This window comes from Amphiprion ocellaris, chromosome 16 (assembly GCF_022539595.1).
Source record: "Amphiprion ocellaris isolate individual 3 ecotype Okinawa chromosome 16, ASM2253959v1, whole genome shotgun sequence".
Taxonomy (NCBI): Eukaryota; Metazoa; Chordata; class Actinopteri; family Pomacentridae; genus Amphiprion; species Amphiprion ocellaris.
In genome coordinates, this window is record NC_072781.1 from 11,661,731 (window position 1) to 11,680,359 (window position 18,629).

An 18,629-nucleotide genomic window follows, 5' to 3' on the forward strand; every position below is an offset into this window, starting at 1 on the left:
TGATGGCAAAAGCTACTAAAGCCTAATTTCAATCCTTAGCATTCACAGTACAGGGGATAATATGAAATGTTTCTAGTTTAGAACAGCCGTCCTTCAAAAAGTCCTACTCAAGGTGGCTCAGTTTCTTGATTATTTCTGGTACCAGTAAATACATCACAGTAGATTTCATGTCTCTGTCCTGTAAGTTCTACATCAGAAGGGAATCTGACTGGCAGCATGTTGCACCTGCAGACCGTAATGTGTGAAAATAGAAACCTAGCTGCCACAGTAAATGTAGCAACATCAATATTTCAACCTTTTCCATGCAGTTCATGCAAAGTGAATGACTCGGATGCTTTGAGAGACATGTAAGCATACAATGTTTTTTCCAAATAATGCAGTTTTTCAAACATATTTGTAGTTGGAGATGGAGGCAACACGACAAAGGCTGGTGTAAATTAAATGTAGAACAACCTCCTCTGCAGCTTTTTTTAAAAATGTATTTTTTTGTCGATTTAGTATCTGTTTCTACTTCAGAATCCAACTTGTGGTTGTGTGTAAATACCTGAATTTATGCAGAATTTAAATGGATATGCTGAAAGCCTGAAATACATTCTAAAACATGTACAAGAGTTGTGAACCGATGGTGTAAAATATGCTTCTCATCAGCTGAACTGACGGACTGTGTTGCTCACTTTTGTCTTACCGCAGCTCTTTAACGTAGCCTGACAAGACCTCCTCCCACAGCATTTACTCTGCTTTGGACTCACTCTGGAAACACATGAAAGTTTAAAATAGAGTGCTGTTAGTTATGGAGAGACAGCAAGGAGCTGCGGCAGCTTAGTTTTTCCAAAAGCATAAAATTATGACAAGCAGTTTGTTGGGAGGTTTTTTTGCATGTAAAGTGCTTTCAGCCTGGCCAGGGGTCTTACATCGATATTCCTTTTAAGAGGAAAGGGGAAGGAAACATGTCATTTTTAATGTTTGTCCTTTTGCTTTGTGGCACAAATCTGAGCTCAGATATTTTTAATGTGTCAAATAACACAAATCTTTTTGATCCTTCTTGGTCTCGTCCTCTAGCTGGGATTGATCCTTTTCTCAACAAAGCCTAAAGCTTATGTCTCTGGTGACCTATTTGCTTTACATCCTTTCTACATACAGCATGTAAGCCCCGCAGACAAGCTCGTGGTTTGAATACAAATAAACTGTTCAATAACACAGCCTGCCTCAAGTGCATCAAGTAGACATCTATCAAATTTAGTTTTCTCTCTAAATGCAAAGACAGAAGCAATTAGATTTAAGCTGAAATGTGGAAATCGAGTGTGCCGTCATCGCTACAGTATCTCATGAGAATACCAGATACAGCAACGGGCTCCACAGTGGAAGGACGAAAATGAGACAAAGTGTAAAAAAAGAAAAGAAGAAATGAATTGTGAGTGACTATAAGAGACAGAGAGAGAGATGGCAAGGCAAAGTGAAGGATTCCAGGAGGCACCTACACCAATCTCAGAGGTAGATGGCTAATTAATCTCTCAGCAGGAGTGAAATGCCAAATACTGAACCTCAGACCCAAGACAGCATTGAGCAGGAAGAGGAGGAGGTGGATAAAACATCAACAGGAAAGGAGGGAAACTGCAAAATATAATGAGCGGAAGAAAACTCGGAGAAATAACAAGTGCATGCCAAACAATGACAGAGATCACAACATTTAGGATGTATGAGTATCGTTGCTGCTGCCAAGATGATGAGATGCAGGTGAAACCTCTGTTCTTTCAACTGCTTGTTACTCGTCAAGGCAGCAGATTGTTGATGATGAGATGAGGGAACATTGGATGTTAGGATAATGAAAAAAGAAAAGAAGGATGACGGGAGAGATGTGTACTTGAAAGGTACTCAAGTTGTGTTTTGAAGCATCAGTAACATGTATCTAGTACTGTCAAATCAATTGTGTTACTTGCACAAATGTAGCTCTCACCAGATGTTGTGTTGGAGTCAGCAGAAGTCCCAGCTGTCACAAGAAAGGACTATTTCACTGAATTAAAATTAGCTGTAGCATAAATACATTTCCAAGTTTACTTAATCTTGTAATCACATAATAATCATATTGTAATAATAGGCAAATACTGATACTGAATACTCCATCGATTAAATCTGAATCCTTATGACATGGAAGAATAAATGTAGTCATGCCTGGTTTTATTCATTTATTTTTTAATCATCAGTCTGCACTCAGTAACCCAAAATGAGAAAGTTTAGTAAAAACGTGTTTTTAGAAAATATTGCAAATTATCGAGAATCTGGATCTGAAAACCATCATTTGTAAAAAGGTTTCGGACCCTGACCTCAGTACTTTGTAAAAGCCCTTTGGGAAGCAAGTGGCTTTGTGTCTTCTTGGATAAGTCTACAGGATTTGCACACCTGGATTTAGGCAGTTTGTCCCTTTCTTCCTGGCAGATCCTCTCAATCTTCATCAGAGTGTATTAAAGCTGCAAGCAGCGTTGGACGGGTCCTCGCATCCATGCTCGTCGTCGAATCCACGCACGTCCACCAGGTGGCGCTGCGACCGAGAGTGTATATTGGCCTATGGATGTGATCATGTCCGCACTCTGATGACAGATATAACATTTCAGGCAGATCGGACCATGTCCAGGCTAGTTATAGAGCTTTTCCTTCTATCCACCAGGTGGCGTTATGACTGTGGCTGTATTTCAGCATGGGAATGTCATCAGGGCGGGACTCTGATCATACATGTAAAGTCTGAGGCAGATTAGAGTATGTTTAGGGCAGTTACACAGCAGTTGATGTGTCATGTCGAAGCATCAAAGTTTGGGAGCCTGCCATGGCCACGCCCTCAGACTTTTGTGGAGCATTTTGATAACTTTTGATCACCCATGCCTGGAGTACATCCTGGCTGAATTTCATATCTGTCGGTGTTACCCTGTTTGAGTTGATAGCTTTTCAAAATGTCTAAAAATGACCCAGAATTGAAGGTTGGTGTTAAATTCTAGAAAGAAGAAGAAGATTAAAGAAAGAAAATACATAAAAAAGAAGCAATTAAATAAATGGGAAAAAGTTAAGACAATTAAACTTTTATAAAGTATGGGGGGAAAAAAGATGTAAGAAATTAAAGAATTGTATTTAATAAATAAACAGGAAATTTGTAAATAAGTGTTGTAGTCTTTTGCAGTTAATTGATGGATAGGCGTAGTGAGAGACAGCCAGACAATGGGGTAGAAATAAGAATGAGAACAACTAATATAGCACAGGGTTGCGAGCGGGAATCGAACCAGGGCCTCAGCATTGAGGACCAACTACATGCGTCAGTGGCTTAACCCGCAGAGCTATATGATCACACATGTTGGCTGTCAGCAAAGGTGTATCAATCCAATAGAAAGTCTAGGGGTAGGGTTCGGGTTACAGAGGAAGGTCCTGACAGTAGCAATGTACCAAAAACATGGATATAAAATTATACATTTTTTCATAATTTAATATTAAGTCACACTAGCCAAAAAATTCTTAGAATAAAGTTGGGGTTTTTCCTTCAGCCGTTGTGGTTGCACTGTACCTTTAGGTTATCTAGATCTACAACGGCTGAAGGAAAAACCACGGATTAATTTCTCAGAATATTCGGCTGCTTAGTATTAACATTAAAAATATTTATGTGTAATATTAATTACCCTATTTTTTTCATTACAACTGTAAGGACCTTCCTCTCCAACCCTAACCCTACCCCTAGACTTTCTATTGGATTAATACACGTTTTCAAGACCAGAACATGTGTGGTCATGTAGCTCTACGGGTTACGCCTGTGATGTTCAGGACTCATTCTTGTATTTTACACTCTCTGATGTTTTCTTTTCTTCATGTCTAGTGTGTGAATCATTTCTGGTTTGTCTCTTCAGTGTCTCGTGGCCCTGCAGCTTCTCCTCCTCCACCTCCTCCTGAAGCCTTCATCTTCTTCATCATCAGCTGCTCAGTGACTCTGTTGGACGTCTCACCGTGTGGCAGCAGCTCAGGTCAGTGGTGAAGATCCTCTTTATCAGCTCCACACCCACAGACGTAGTGAACGCAGCGTCTGTTGTTGTGCTAATAAGAAGCTGCAGCTGAGCAGCAGCAGCTCTGTTCACTCCAGCCTCAGTCACACATGGAGTCAGAGCAACACTCTGTCAGAGCTGATTCCTCAATGTTAGATCTGATTAATCTCTCTCTAGTAACAGGTTATGTACCACAGGCTTTTAAGGTTGCTGTAATCAAACCTTTACTTAAAAAGCCCACTCTAGATCCAGATGTTTTAGCCAACTATAGACCAGTTTCCAACCTCCCATTTCTCTCCAAAATTCTGGAAAGAACAGTTGCAAATCAATTATGTGAACATTTACAAAGGAATAGCTTGTTTGAAGAGTTTCAGTCAGGCTTCAGAGTGCATCATAGCACAGAAACAGCTCTGGTGAAAGTTACTAATGACCTTCTCATAGCGTCAGATAATGGACTGGTCTCTATACTTATTTTATTGGACCTTAGTGCAGCATTCGATACAATCGACCACAAACTTTTATTACAGCGACTAGAACATTCTATTGGCATTAAAGGGACAGCACTGGACTGGTTTAAATCCTACTTATCAGACAGGTTCCAGTTTGTGCATGTCAACAATGACTCTTCTGAGCATACTAGGGTTAATCATGGAGTTCCTCAGGGTTCTGTCTTAGGACCAATACTGTTCACATTATACATGCTTCCCTTAGGCAACATTATTAGGAAGCACTGTATTAATTTCCATTGTTATGCTGACGACACTCAATTGTATTTATCTATGAAGCCAAATGAAACTAATCAGCTAGCTAGACTGCAAGATTGTCTTAAGGACATAAAGACCTGGATGACCTAGAATTTCTTACTACTAAATTCAGACAAGACTGAAGTCATTGTATTTGGCCCCAAACATCTTAGAGAATTGCTTTCAAAGCATATAGCTACTCTGGATGGCATTACATTGGCCTCCAGTACTACTGTGAGGAACCTCGGTGTTATCTTTGACCAGGACATGTCCTTTAACTCGCACATAAAACAAATCTGTAGGACTTCCTTTTTCCACCTGAGAAATACTGTGAAAATCAGGAACATCCTGTCTCAGAGTGATGCAGAAAAACTAGTCCATGCATTTGTTACTTCTAGGCTTGACTACTGTAATTCCTTATTATCAAGTTGTCCCAATAGCTCTCTGAAACATCTACAGCTGATCCAAAATGCTGCAGCCAGAGTACTGACGGGAGTTAGCAAGAGAGATCATATTTCTCCTATATTGGAGAAATATTGGATTCTATTGGATTCTCTTCATTGGCTTCCTGTTAAATCTAGAATAGAATTCAAAATCCTTCTTCTGACATATAAAGCTCTTAACAACCAATCTCCATCATATCTTAAAGACATGATAGTACCATATTATCCTAGCAGAACTCTTCGCTCTCAGACTGCAGGCTTACTTGTTGTTCCTAGAATCTCTAAAAGTAGAATGGGAGGCAGAGCCTTCAGTTATCAGGCGCCTCTCCTGTGGAACCAGCTCCCAGTTTGGGTTCGGGAGGCGGACACCCTCTCTATTTTTAAGACCAGGCTTAAAACCTTCCTTTTCGACAAAGCTTATAGTTAGGGCTGACTGGGGGACCCTGACGGGGTGAGCTGGTGTTTTCATTTGCACAACTGACTTCCCCTCTTGACGTCCCTTTAGTTTGCCCCTAGTTATGCTGCTATAGGCCTAGGCTGCTGGGTGACCTCTCTTGATGCACTGAGCCCTTCTCTAACTACCTATGTATTTACTACATATACCATTATTGCATTACATTCACTCTGTTTCTTTCTGTGTCCTTTCTCCGAGTGTCCCTGGTCCCAGAGCTGGATGCTGGATGCTTCAGATGTGTGGCTGTATTTTATGGTCCTTGTGTCCCACCCCCCACCTCTCTATCTCTACCCCTCTATCTCTACCTCTACCCCTCTATCTCTACCTTTCTACCTCTTCTGTCCCTCTCAACCCGCCCGGCCAGCAGGCAGATGGTTCCCCCCACATTAGAGCCGGGTTCTGCTCGAGGTTTTTTTCCCTGTTAAAAGGGTGTTTTCCTTGCCACTGTCGCCTTTCGGCTTGCTCTGGGGGTCAGGCATATGGGTTCTGTAAAGCGTCTCGAGACAATTTGACTGTAATTGGCGCTATATAAATAAAATTGAATTGAAAATTGAATTGAACTGAGAGCTCTCAGCAGTTTTCTACCCATTTAAGAACAGGACAAACCGAACAAGCTGTTGTATCGATTTGTCCACGATTTCCTCTCATGTGTCCATTTTAAGGAGTTTGCAGTCAACCAAGGCCGACTCAGAATCACTCCCACCGGGAAGATCTGTGAAGGAAGGTCCACCCGGCTGGTCCAGAAGCTCCGGTCCAGCAGAGCAGCGTCAGGATGGAGACGTAACCGGGTGAGTTAACTAGAGAGGCGACACATTCACATAGAAAATCCAACAATTCCTTCTGTTTTTACAGTTTGTGACTCTGGTAAATGGTGTCATTTTTCAAAGCTGGTGGGTTTTGGGCTTCACAGATTGAACCTAAATGCTTTTCTTAAACAAACTGCTGAGCTGCTGCACAGTGAAATGTTTGAGTGGAGCTCAGGATGAAAGCATCAGAGCTGTTTTACATGTTTTTATGTTCAGCTAATATCATTTCCTCTGGACAATGTTTGTGGTGTTAGAAGTGGACGTTTGTACGGAGTTTTCAGTTGTAATACTTAAATGCATAAATATTTGCAGTGGTGGTTTCACTGCAAGCATCTACTGATGTCACCAGTGAAGTAAATAAAAACAGCATTTGTTGAACTTTACGCCTCTCAGTGTCTGCAGTTAGTTTAGCTGAATCAATGCAAAGATATTTCTATTTTTCTACATGACAGGAATGTCAGTGAAATCCAAATGCTAAGAATAAACAAGTGATCTGCCTGGTCACAGATCCCACTTTAATCCAAAATAAAGACTTTGCAAGGAAATGAACTTGAAATATGAGCCACCAGTAAAAGTTGTGATCAGACAGAAGGGCCTGTATTTTATCTTTGGAGAAGTTTAACATGTAAGTTTGTGCAGCTGATCAGTGGTGAGGCCTGTGGATGACTGGAGATGTGTGTGGACACTTAGATGAAGCAGCAAATGTGTTGAAAATGAGTTGTCTTCTCAGAGTCTTGAAGATGTTTTGTCAGAGCTAAGAAAGAAGTAAGAGATCCTGCAGGTGATTGTTGAGTGGTGTTGAGGAATTTGAATGTAGAGGAATAGCAAAGAGATTTTGAAGATATTTAAGCCATAAGTTGTATTTTATTTGTTTGCTGTTCTCTCCCATTTGTAGTGAAGAGAAGTGATTTGACATGAAGAATGTGATTTGTGTGGCTTTGAAATTGTGTTAAAATGTAAAAATGAGTGATGAGGAGAAGAGTGTGACTTTTTAGTATTGTGTTTTTTAGCGTGTTCTTTAAAAGTTGTAGGTAGATTATCTTCTTTTTTTGATTTTGTGGATTGTTTTTTTTTCTTTCAGTGTTGATGTCACCGCCTTGACGAATAGAAGAAAAGCCTGTATTTGGGTATGTAGGACTGGTAGTCCAGAGGTAGTGGTGGTGGTTTGGAACCTGGAGAGTGCAGGTTTGATCCCCCACCCTGCTCAAGCTTTTTTTTTTACATTTGGGCAAAATCTGCCTTCGTGCCTTCGTGCCTTCGTGCCTTCGTGCCTTCGTGCCTTCGTGCCTTCGTGCCTTCGTGCCTTCGTGCCTTCGTGCCTTCGTGCCTTCGTGCCTTCGTGCCTTCGTGCCTTCGTGCCTTCGTGCCTTCGTGCCTTCGTGCCTTCGTGCCTTCGTGCCTTCGTGCCTTCGTGCCTTCGTGCCTTCGTGCCTTCGTGCCTTCGTGCCTTCGTGCCTTCGTGCCTTCGTGCCTTCGTGCCTTCGTGCCTTCGTGCCTTCGTGCCTTCGTGCCTTCGTGCCTTCGTGCCTTCGTGCCTTCGTGCCTTCGTGCCTTCGTGCCTTCGTGCCTTCGTGCCTTCGTGCCTTCGTGCCTTCGTGCCTTCGTGCCTTCGTGCCTTCGTGCCTTCGTGCCTTGCTTATGGGTAAATCTCCAGGTTTTCCTTTTTGCAGGATCCATCCTTGAAGTCCAGTCCAGTGACACTCCAGACCACAACCTTTCCACTCCACTATCACCCTCCACAAGGTTCCCAGCGGGGATTCGAACCATGACCGTCCACATGACAGACACACACCCTCTGTGTGAGCTATCTGTCACACAAGGTCCTTGGTGGAGTTTGTTGTAATGATGGTTGCAAGAGGTTGTCATGCAGCCAAACTGTAAAAAGAGCCTTGAGCTGGATTCAAACCAAGGACCTCCTGGATGAGAGGCAGATAACCTACCACTGCACTATCCTTCCTACTGGGTGTAGCTGTTAGTTTTCGTAAATGATGGTACACAAAAGTATTAAGAAAGTGAAGATAATAAAGGTACTAAGGTACCGGGGAGGCAAAAAACTTACCTCTACACCACCTGTCCTACAAGATGTTGCTCTAACTTTGCTAAAATGATGCTATCAATTAGTACTGGCGCAACCAAACGACAAATAAAAGGTGTGAGTGGAGATCTGAATCATGTGAGGTTTGTTTCTGAGACTGAATACACCAGATCTCATCTGATCTGCAAAGCTAAGCAGGGTTGGGCCTGGTTAGTATTTGGATGGGAGACTACCTGGGAATACCAGATGCTGTAAGCTTTTTACTTCTCCTCACAACCTGAACAACACACTGCTAGCGACAGCTATCAACTAAAACCTCTTGGTTTCTTTATTATACACTCTATGAGGTGGATAAGCTGCAGCTCATGCTGATTTATTGCTGCTTCTGGTTGGAGCCAAAGAACAAAGGCTTCACCTGTTGGAGCAGCTGATGTCCTGCAGCCTCTTCACCACAGAAAGCCTCTGACAGCTTCAATTCTTTACACTCTGACTGCAAGACACCAATCACATAGGAACATTTACATGTATGGAACAAAGAGCTGAGCTGACACTCAACATATGTTTGAGCATTTATCGATAAAGACATTCAAACATGTCTAGAGATAGAACACCAACGCACAGTGTAAGAAAGGTCAGAACAGACTTCACCTGCTCAGGAAACTGAGGTCCTTCGGGGTGCAGGGAGCAATTCTGAGGACCTTTTATGGTTGTGTGGTGGTATCAGCCATCCTGTATGGACTGGTCTGCTGGAGCAGCAGCATCACGGCTGCAGACAGGAAGAGACTAAAGAAACTGGTTAAGAAAGCAAGCTCTGTCCTGGGCTGGTGGTAGACAGGAGGATGATGACAAAGCTGTTGTCTATCATGGAGGACATCTCCCACCCCCTGCAGGAAACAGGACCATCACCGGCAGCTCCTTCAGGGACAGACTGCTTCACCCACGATGTTTGAAGGAGGTCCTTCCTTCCTGCAGCAGTCAGACTGTGTTCAATCAAGCCTGCTCCCAGTAGTTCAGATCACCCATGAAGTAACTGCAATAAAATGTAAATAAGTCAATATGTGCAATTTCACAGGGTTTTTTTTTTTTTTACAAGCATTTCTATTTCTTCTCTAAGGAGAAAGCATCTATTTATATCTGTGCACTGAGTGCTGCTTTTTTTTTTTTTTAACTTTTTTTCCTATCTGCTACTGCCACACTGAAAATTTCCCCACTGCAGGATCTACCTATCCATCCATCTATCTATGGTCCATCTACCTCCCTACGTATCTATCCATCCATCCATCCATCCATCCATCTATCCATCCATCCATCCATCCATCCATCCATCCATCCATCCATCCATCCATCCATCCATCCATCCATCCATCCATCCATCCATCCATCCATCTCTCTCACAGGTGTGGGGGTTGATTCACCTGTTCTCAATCACCTTAATCCACGAAGGCCCGGTTCTTCATTCTTCCGCTCTCTGCCAGACCACAGACTTTGAAACCAGAACCTTTCTCCTACAATTAGTCTGGTTTCCCCTTTTTGTTTTCACCTTGGTTTAGTTATCCTTTCTGTGTTGGTTTTAGTTTCATTCGTTAAATAAACTCCTTGTAATCTTTGACCTGTGTCTGCAGATGTCCTGTGACACCAATGATCCCATCTGATATTTAGCATGTTTTCAATTATTGGTCCCATTTCTTAAAAAAAAAAAAAAAAAAAAAAAAAAGCCCCCTGAAATCTGATCAGATAAATGAATGTGAAACTACTTTGGGTCTGCTGCAGCTGCCTCCCTGTGATCTTGTTCCTGCCCACAGCACAATCTGATCAGTGAAACACTGAAGGACAACTTCAGCATGTAAAACATAAATAAGCAAAGGCTGCAACTCGTGATTATTTTAATTTTAATTTAACTTTATGTGCTGTTCAAAAACTTTATTTTTTCTGCAAATGTGTAGTGATTCCAAATCTTGGTTATTGATCTCCTTGATTACAAAAAAAATCTGTATCGACCCGGAAAAAAAACAAACATGTCAGGCACCCTATGATGTTAACTGTTTGCCTGAATGTTTTTGTTTAAAATCCTCAGTAATAACCTTTGACTGGTTGCTCTTAACCCTGTAAAACTCACTGCTGCAAAAATACAACATCAGCTTATTTTTTAATTACTATTTTCTATTATATATATCTGAAATAAACCCTAATCTGTGGGTCTGACAGCAGCGTGAGGTCAAAGAAGCTGCCATCAGCTGCTGCACTTCTGGCCGTCCAGCAGATGGAGCCATGGAGCTGCAGTCAAGTGAAGAGCAGCACAAGGCAACCACCACTTCCATCCACTGACGCATTCAGTTTGACTGACGCTAATGTTTTATTGACTTCCAACCACTAAACCAATATGATCACTGATGCACTGAGCTGAAGAAGTAATGTTACATTTCAAACATAACTGGGTAAATAACCGAAACTTCTTCCTTAGGAAAGGAGAAAGTATAAGAGTATAAAGGCAGTGCAAGAATAAATAAGAAAAAAACGGTGCAAAAATTGCCCATAGCATTATATACAGATGACTTCATTCTTAAAAAAAAAAAAAACAACAAACATGTAGAAGACTATATACAGAGGATCAGGTTTCAGGTATAGATAGATCGACAGATGAATCCTTACTGTGAAAATATTTAAAGACATTGAACATTGTGCAATATAAGGTCAGTCAGCAGCCTCAGTTCATGCACCAAGAAAACTTTTATGCATTTTTTAAAAATAAATTTTCTCCATTTACAAGGCAGGGAGATAACCGAAACTTCTTCCTTAATAGTTCCTGTTTAGTTTGTATGCTGTGGTGTCAGGATTACTACACGTGGAAATGAATATCAAATTAAAATCATTTCCATATCTTGACAAGTTGTTGCGATCAAAAAGTAAACTAAAGCTGCAAGCAGCGTTGGACGGGTCCTCGCATCCTTGCTGGTCGGCGAATCCACGCACATCCACCAGGTGGCGCTGCGACCGAGAGTGCATGTCGGCCTATGGATGCGATGAGGGCTGGACTCTGATCACACGTGCAAAATTTCAGGCAGATTGGAGCATATTCAGGCTACTTCTAGAGCTTTTCCTGTCCATCCACCAGGTGGCGCTGCGACCGAGAGTGTATATTGGCCTATGGATGTGATCAGGGTCAGACTCTGATCACACGTAAAATTTCAGGCAGATCGGACCATGTACAGGCTAGTTATAGAGCATTTCCTTCCAACCACCAGGTGGCGCTGCGACCGAGAGTTTATGTCGGCCTATGGATGTGATCAGGACTGGACTCTGATCACACCTGTAAAGTTTGAGGCAGATTGGACCATGTTTAGGGCAGTTACACAGCAGTTGATGTTTCATGGCGAAGCATCAAAATTCACGAGGCCGCCATGGCCACGCCCTCAGACTTAAGGTGAGCATTTTGATAACTTTTGATCACCCATGCCTGGACTACATCCTGGCCGAATTTCAGCTCTCTCGGTGTTACCCTATGTGAGTTTAAAGCTTTTGAAAATGTACAAAAATGACCCAAAATCGTCAAAACGTATGACATATCAAAATGGCCGACTTCCTGTTGGGTTTTGGGCATGGCTGTCAATTACATTTTGGTGTGTCTTGACGAGTTACATATGCCTACCAAGTTTCATAATTCTAGGTGACACGTACTGGCCGTAGTAAATGTTTGAAATTTTCCAGGTGGCGCTATGGAGCCATTTTGCCAAACACATGTGCAGTTTCCCTAAAATCTGAAATGGGTTGCCGGTCCAGATATGTGTGGTAATTTTGGCGAGCATTTGAGCATTTTTAACCTGTCAAAAAGTACTTTGTTTATTCCGGCAACGATACGTTGCCACGGCAACAGCGTTTTATGAATCGTCAAAATCTTCACACTGTGCCATCGTCAATGTGTGGTCACTCACCTGACCAATTTTCAGAATCATATGACAAAGTATCAGGCAATGGCACGTGCAAATGTAATGACAATTTCTTCCTGTTGCCAATAGGTGGCGCTATGAGTATTTCTAAATTTATGAATGTGGATGTGTTCAGAACCGGACTGGTGTCCATCACATCAAGTTTGGTCCGGATTGGATCATTTCCAGCTGAGATATTAATAATTCAATTTTTATGGCGAGAAATCGAAATTCGCCGCAATGCCACAGACACGCCCCTTGACGACGAGTCACCATTTTCTTTGGGAATCATCATCAATGTGTTCAGGCTTATGTTACCACATTTGAGGTGAATCTGATCAACGTGCTAAGAATAGTACATCAAAGTGTGAAAAATGTCAATTTCCTGCTACCACAAGGTGGCGCTATGACTGTGAATGAATATAACCACATGGATATTGTCAGGGCTGGACATTGATCACACATGTCAAATTTCAGGCAGATTGGAGCATGTACAGCTGAGTTAGACACCACTTCCTGTTTCATGGCGAAGGATCCATTTTTTTGGGAGTCGCCATGGCCACGCCCTTTGAAATGAGATGAACATTTGGATAACTTTTCATCAGGTCGCGTGTTTGCATATATTGGCCAAATTTGACGTCTCTCGGACTTATCCCCGATGAGTTATTAATTTTGAAAAATTTACAGCTAATTCAAGATGGCCGACTTCCTGTTGGGTTTAGGGCGTGGCCATGATTGACTTTTTTGGGTTTCCTGATGTGCTGAATGTGCCTACAAAATTTTGTAGCTGTAGATGAAACGTCGTGCAAGTTGGCCTAATGACCAAATTTTCAATTTTCCAGGGGGCGCTATGGAGCCATTTTGCCACACACATGCGCAACTCCCATAAAATATCAAATTTTTCGCGAGGCCTGATGAGCATGCCACGTTTGATGCGTTTTGGGGTATGATAAGGCCGCCAAAAAGGCAATTCAAAAGTCCGGAAAAGAACAATAATAATGATAATAATAATAATAATAATAATAATAATAATAATAATAATAATAAATAATTCCTTGCATTCCAATAGGGTCTTCGCACCAGTCGGTGCTCGGACCCTAATAAGAAGAATAATTCCTTGCATTCCAATAGGGTCTTCGCACCGTTGGTGCTCGGACCCTAATAATAATAATAATAATAATAATAATAATAATAATAATAATAATAATAATAATAAACCCTAGCATTCCATTAGGGTCTTCGCACCGTTGGTGCTCGGACCCTAATAATAAGAAACCCTTGCATTCCAATAGGGTCTTCGCACCGTTGGTGCTCGGACCCTAATAACCAGAGCCGTAGCTTTCCATTAGGCAAGGCAGGCAATTGCTTGGGGCCCCATAGCTAGGAAGGGGCCCAAGTGGGCCAACAGACTTGACACAAACAGCGACAGAATACATTCACTAGACAGCTGCAGTTACAAGGTGCAATGACAACCGCCCGTCGCAGAGCCCCTGAAGGGGCCCCCTCTGCCGTGAGTCAAACTCGCCCCTCCCTCACCTCCTTCTCTCTGTCAGACAGAGGGAGAGGGGGAGAGAGAGGTACCGACAGCGTGTGCAGCTGCTCTTCAGTAAATGAAAACATTTTTTATTTTATTTGATTATGTGGTTTGCTTTTATTGTTGTGGTGTTTATAATTTTTTTATAGTTTTTCTTTTCTAAAAGCATTTTAAAAACTGTGACACTTTACAAACAAACATATATTTATTTATCTTGTTCTTATTCTTGTTGAATTTGCCAGGGTACTAGATTTTCAATGTCATTGTCACTTAATGTTTACACTCAATGTTTACATTTTTTGAGTACATGCTAAAATAAAAACTACATGCATATAACAACTTCTTTGACCTGTGGCAATTCCTTATAATGGCAAAGTATAATTTATTACACCCCATATTTCCATCAGTACTTCAGAGGGCCCCCTGTTACTTTTTGCTTGGGGCCCCAGGGAACCCTTGCTACGGCACTGTAAATAACCACAACTTTAAAAAAATTCCCTTTCTTTTAGTGCAAAAAAGTACATTCTGAAATGTTCATCTTTAATGAACAGCCTGGAATTTCTTTAGAAAAATAAGTGCTATTTCAACAATATTATGCCTCAGTTTATCATTTACACATTACAACTTGCAGATTACAGTTTAACTGCAAAAGCACAAACCATTCAGTCATAAAGGTTAGGTGCTGCAGTATATTGTCCACATTTGGACAGAAGATGGGGTTGTAAATGTATACAGGGTTTAAGAATCAGGCCAATATACTGGGTAGGTTTTCTGCGGTGCAGACAAGTAAGAATCTGGGTTGCCAATGAAATCACAATGTCAGAGATAACCTCATTTTTGACAGTTTGGTTAATATTTGTACAAAACTTCTGTCCCGAAAGAGGAAATGCTTTTTAAAGATGCATGTTTACATTGAATTTTTTGCACAAAGTTACTTTTGTAATGTTGAATTGCCATTTAAAAAAAAAAAAATATTGTTATATTTTTTTGCATGATCAAAACAACTTGTCAAGATCTAGAAATTATTTTAAATTTACATTAATTTCCACGTGTATAGTAATCCTGACCACCTGTACAGGAAAAGAGTTAAATTATCCCCCTGCCTTGTAAATGTATAACATTTATACATAACAAATACATAAAAGTTTGGCAGTTCAGTGGACAATTTAAAATCGCAGTTACATTTATTGAAAAATTGCAGTTAATGTTGTCTCTGTAATTTTCACACTTTTGCAAAGTCGTCCCTCGGGCCTTATGTTTGACACCCGTGATTTTAAAAAATGAATACATTTTAATCTTTACAATGAATCCCTGCATTTAATTAAAGAGAGGTAACAGGTCTTCAATTACTTTGAAGAAAAAAATACAGCTGATACTGTGAACATAGTTGTCTAACCCCAGAACAGACGACCCCGCAAACCTAATTCACAGAAAGTCTTATATTTGGGCCAGTGTGCTTCATTTTCAGTCTGATTCTGCCACTTTATCTCCATGCTTTCTGTCCGCTCTCTTCTGTCCTGAGCAAATGTGTAAAATCTCAACTACAGATTGATGTCGACTGCTCACCGAAGGATGTCTTTGGTTAGAGGTTGTGATTTTTAAAAAGGGATTTTCCTTTTGTGCACTGTCTATATAACCCGGTGTGTTCAGGCTGGCATTAATGTGTGTCAGCAAAGAGTAAGAGTAAAAATTATAAATTAAAAAAGATATATGTTTAACAGAACAGTTTACATGAAAGACCATTCCAAGCCAAAGCTGGCAGCTCTGGGACACAATCAATAACTAGTATACATCAGCCACAGGATGAAGACCTGAACCTTTAAAATCAATTTCAATTTTTTCACTATTATCAATCAATCAATCAATCAATCAATCAATCAATCAATCAATCAATCAATCAATCAATCAATCAATCAAACTTTATTTATATAGCACTTTTCATACAGTTAAAGCAACACAGTGCTTGACAACATTTAAATTAGCCATGTATATACCCAACCATCCAATATACAGTTCATAAGATCTCTGATTTATGACTCTTTGTACTGTTTGTTTTCTTTGCCTTTAGCAGGAAAAATAATAAAAGCATTAAAGGTGCAGGGAAAAAATTGCATTTTCCTTTAAATTTGAGATGTGAACTGAATGAAAAGAAAGGCCGGAGGGCATTGCTGATTCCTCAAACCTTCATGTGCAAACTAAAAAAAAAGCAACAACAAAGTCATCTGTGATGAGATAAGAAAATGCACATGAGGAGGAAATAGAAAGAGGCAAGGACGGACCGAGAAAAGTTGTATCAAGAACAAAAAAGGGCACAAGAGGAGGATGGAATAAGAAGTGCTTTGTCCCGTCTTGTCTCAGTGCAAGTATAGCACAAAAACAAAGACACATTTTCAGCCAATGATCTTAAAGCAGAGAAAATTGGACATGAAAGTAATCTCAGTGAAGCTTTATCTTATTGTGTTAGAGAGACGATTCAACAAAGTCTTTCAACTGGAAGTAAAGGATGAGAGAATGTTGTCTGTGTGACTACACAGCAATCATCTCTAATTATTGTTGCCAAAGCTCAAATCCCTGCAGTCACACTGGGGCTTAGCTACACTTATCGCATTCTGCACTAATGGGAGCTTGATTGAAAATGGAGGGTTATCATTGGAATTGATCACATGAGGGTGAATATCTATACATAACATGCACGGCAGTTTGGAAACTTTTATGCACATTTGTTGCAGTCAAAATACACATGAATCAAAGAGGAAAATTAACACATTGTCAAACACAAATGATGTGGAAACCCACACTGTCAGGAGGCAAGTGTTTATTAAAGTTCTCCTTCAAAGTGACGGGGAACAGGGGATTTTGGACGGGATGGAAAACCAAAAATCAAACTAAAAGCAAATAAATGAATTGATCCAGAGTTCTTCAAATGTACACACACAGTGTACACAATTTTGTAGTCAATATATACAGTGCACAGCAATATTCCACGAGCCAGTGCTCTATCATACACATTCAGATGAAGAATACTTGCACAACGGGAGAAATCATTTGATTATAGAACGGGTGAAATGACTCCACATGTTGTCTCCCTAGGAAAAGCCTCTTTGCTGTGTCAGTGCAGCTTATGAGTCACAGTGAAATTGAAGCCAAAAGTCTGTTGTTAACACAGAGGTCAGCGAATCTTAGTCATGTAGGTCTGTGTGAACACAAATCATAGTACTTGGAGCTGCGTCACAACATAATCATGTCAACAGTAGGAGCTGTTAAGTGACTGATAAAACTCTCCTCTAAACAGTGACTGCCCAATCATAGCTTCGTAACTAGTTCTGGATTTCTCCACATGCCTTGATGGTGCACATGATGCTGTATTTAGAGAGTTGCTCAGCATGTAATAAGTATGGAGGGTTGGTGCCTGTTTTTAGCTATTCCAAAACCAAAAATACAGGAGCAAAAGTACCAGCACCACCAAGCTGCCACCGTTGGGCACTTGGCCAAGGCTCTTAAGTCTTTCTGCTGCTCTAGGGGCACTAAATCATGGGACTGACCTTGTGCTCTGACCCAAGTTGGGATATGCAAAAAAAAAGAATTTCAGTGTTCTGTAGAACTACCTGTAGGCTGAAAAACTCACATGATGTATTGGATTATAATGTGGATTTCTGTGGTTCAACTTTTTTTCCCCCTGGAAATACAGTTTTTATCCATTTCCTCAGTAAGAGCTACAGAATTTGCTGTTAAACTTCTGGAGGAAATGATAAATTCCACACTTTCAGCACAACAAATGACAAACAAAATTGGATACGGCATCAAAATTATAGAGAAATACCTGTCTTTAATATAAAGCGCTGAAGTAAATTAAAACTAAATATACCATTTCAGAATTTATGCGGCATTTTTTTTCTTCACAATGTACATTCTTTTGTGCGTATCATGATGGCAAAAGCTACTAAAGCCTAATTTCAATCCTTAGCATTCACAGTACAGGGGATAATATGAAATGTTTCTAGTTTAGAACAGCCGTCCTTCAAAAAGTCCTACTCAAGGTGGCTCAGTTTCTTGATTATTTCTGGTACCAGTAAATACATCACAGTAGATTTCATGTCTCTGTCCTGTAAGTTCTACATCAGAAGGGAATCTGACTGGCAGCATGTTGCACCTGCAGACTGTAATGTGTGAAAATAGAAACCTAGCCTCCACAGTAAATGTAGCAACATCAATATTTCAACCTTTTCCATGCAGTTCATGCAAAGTGAATGACTCGGATGCTTTGAGAGACATGTAAGCATACAATGTTTTTTCCAAATAATGCAGTTTTTCAAACATATTTGTAGTTGGAGATGGAGGCAACACAACAAAGGCTGGTGTAAATTAAATGTAGAACAACCTCCTCTGCAGCTTTTTTTAAAAATGTATTTTTTTGTCGATTTAGTATCTGTTTCTACTTCAGAATCCAACTTGTGGTTGTGTGTAAATACCTGAATTTATGCAGAATTTAAATGGATATGCTGAAAGCCTGAAATACATTCTAAAACATGTACAAGAGTTGTGAACCGATGGTGTAAAATATGCTTCTCATCAGCTGAACTGACGGACTGTGTTGCTCACTTTTGTCTTACCGCAGCTCTTATTTAACGTAGCCTGACAAGACCTCCTCCCACAGCATTTACTCTGCTTTGGACTCACT

General features: G+C 40.7%; 1 long non-coding RNA gene across 1 annotated transcript; it reads left to right on the forward strand.

The window, feature by feature from the left end:
• Positions 1-3,653: 3,653 nt before the first annotated feature.
• Positions 3,654-7,774, forward strand: LOC129350801 (uncharacterized). Its single transcript, XR_008604321.1, has 3 exons — positions 3,654-3,995; positions 6,316-6,441; positions 7,541-7,774. It is a non-coding gene; the product is annotated as an uncharacterized LOC129350801 (long non-coding RNA).
• Positions 7,775-18,629: the final 10,855 nt, after the last annotated feature.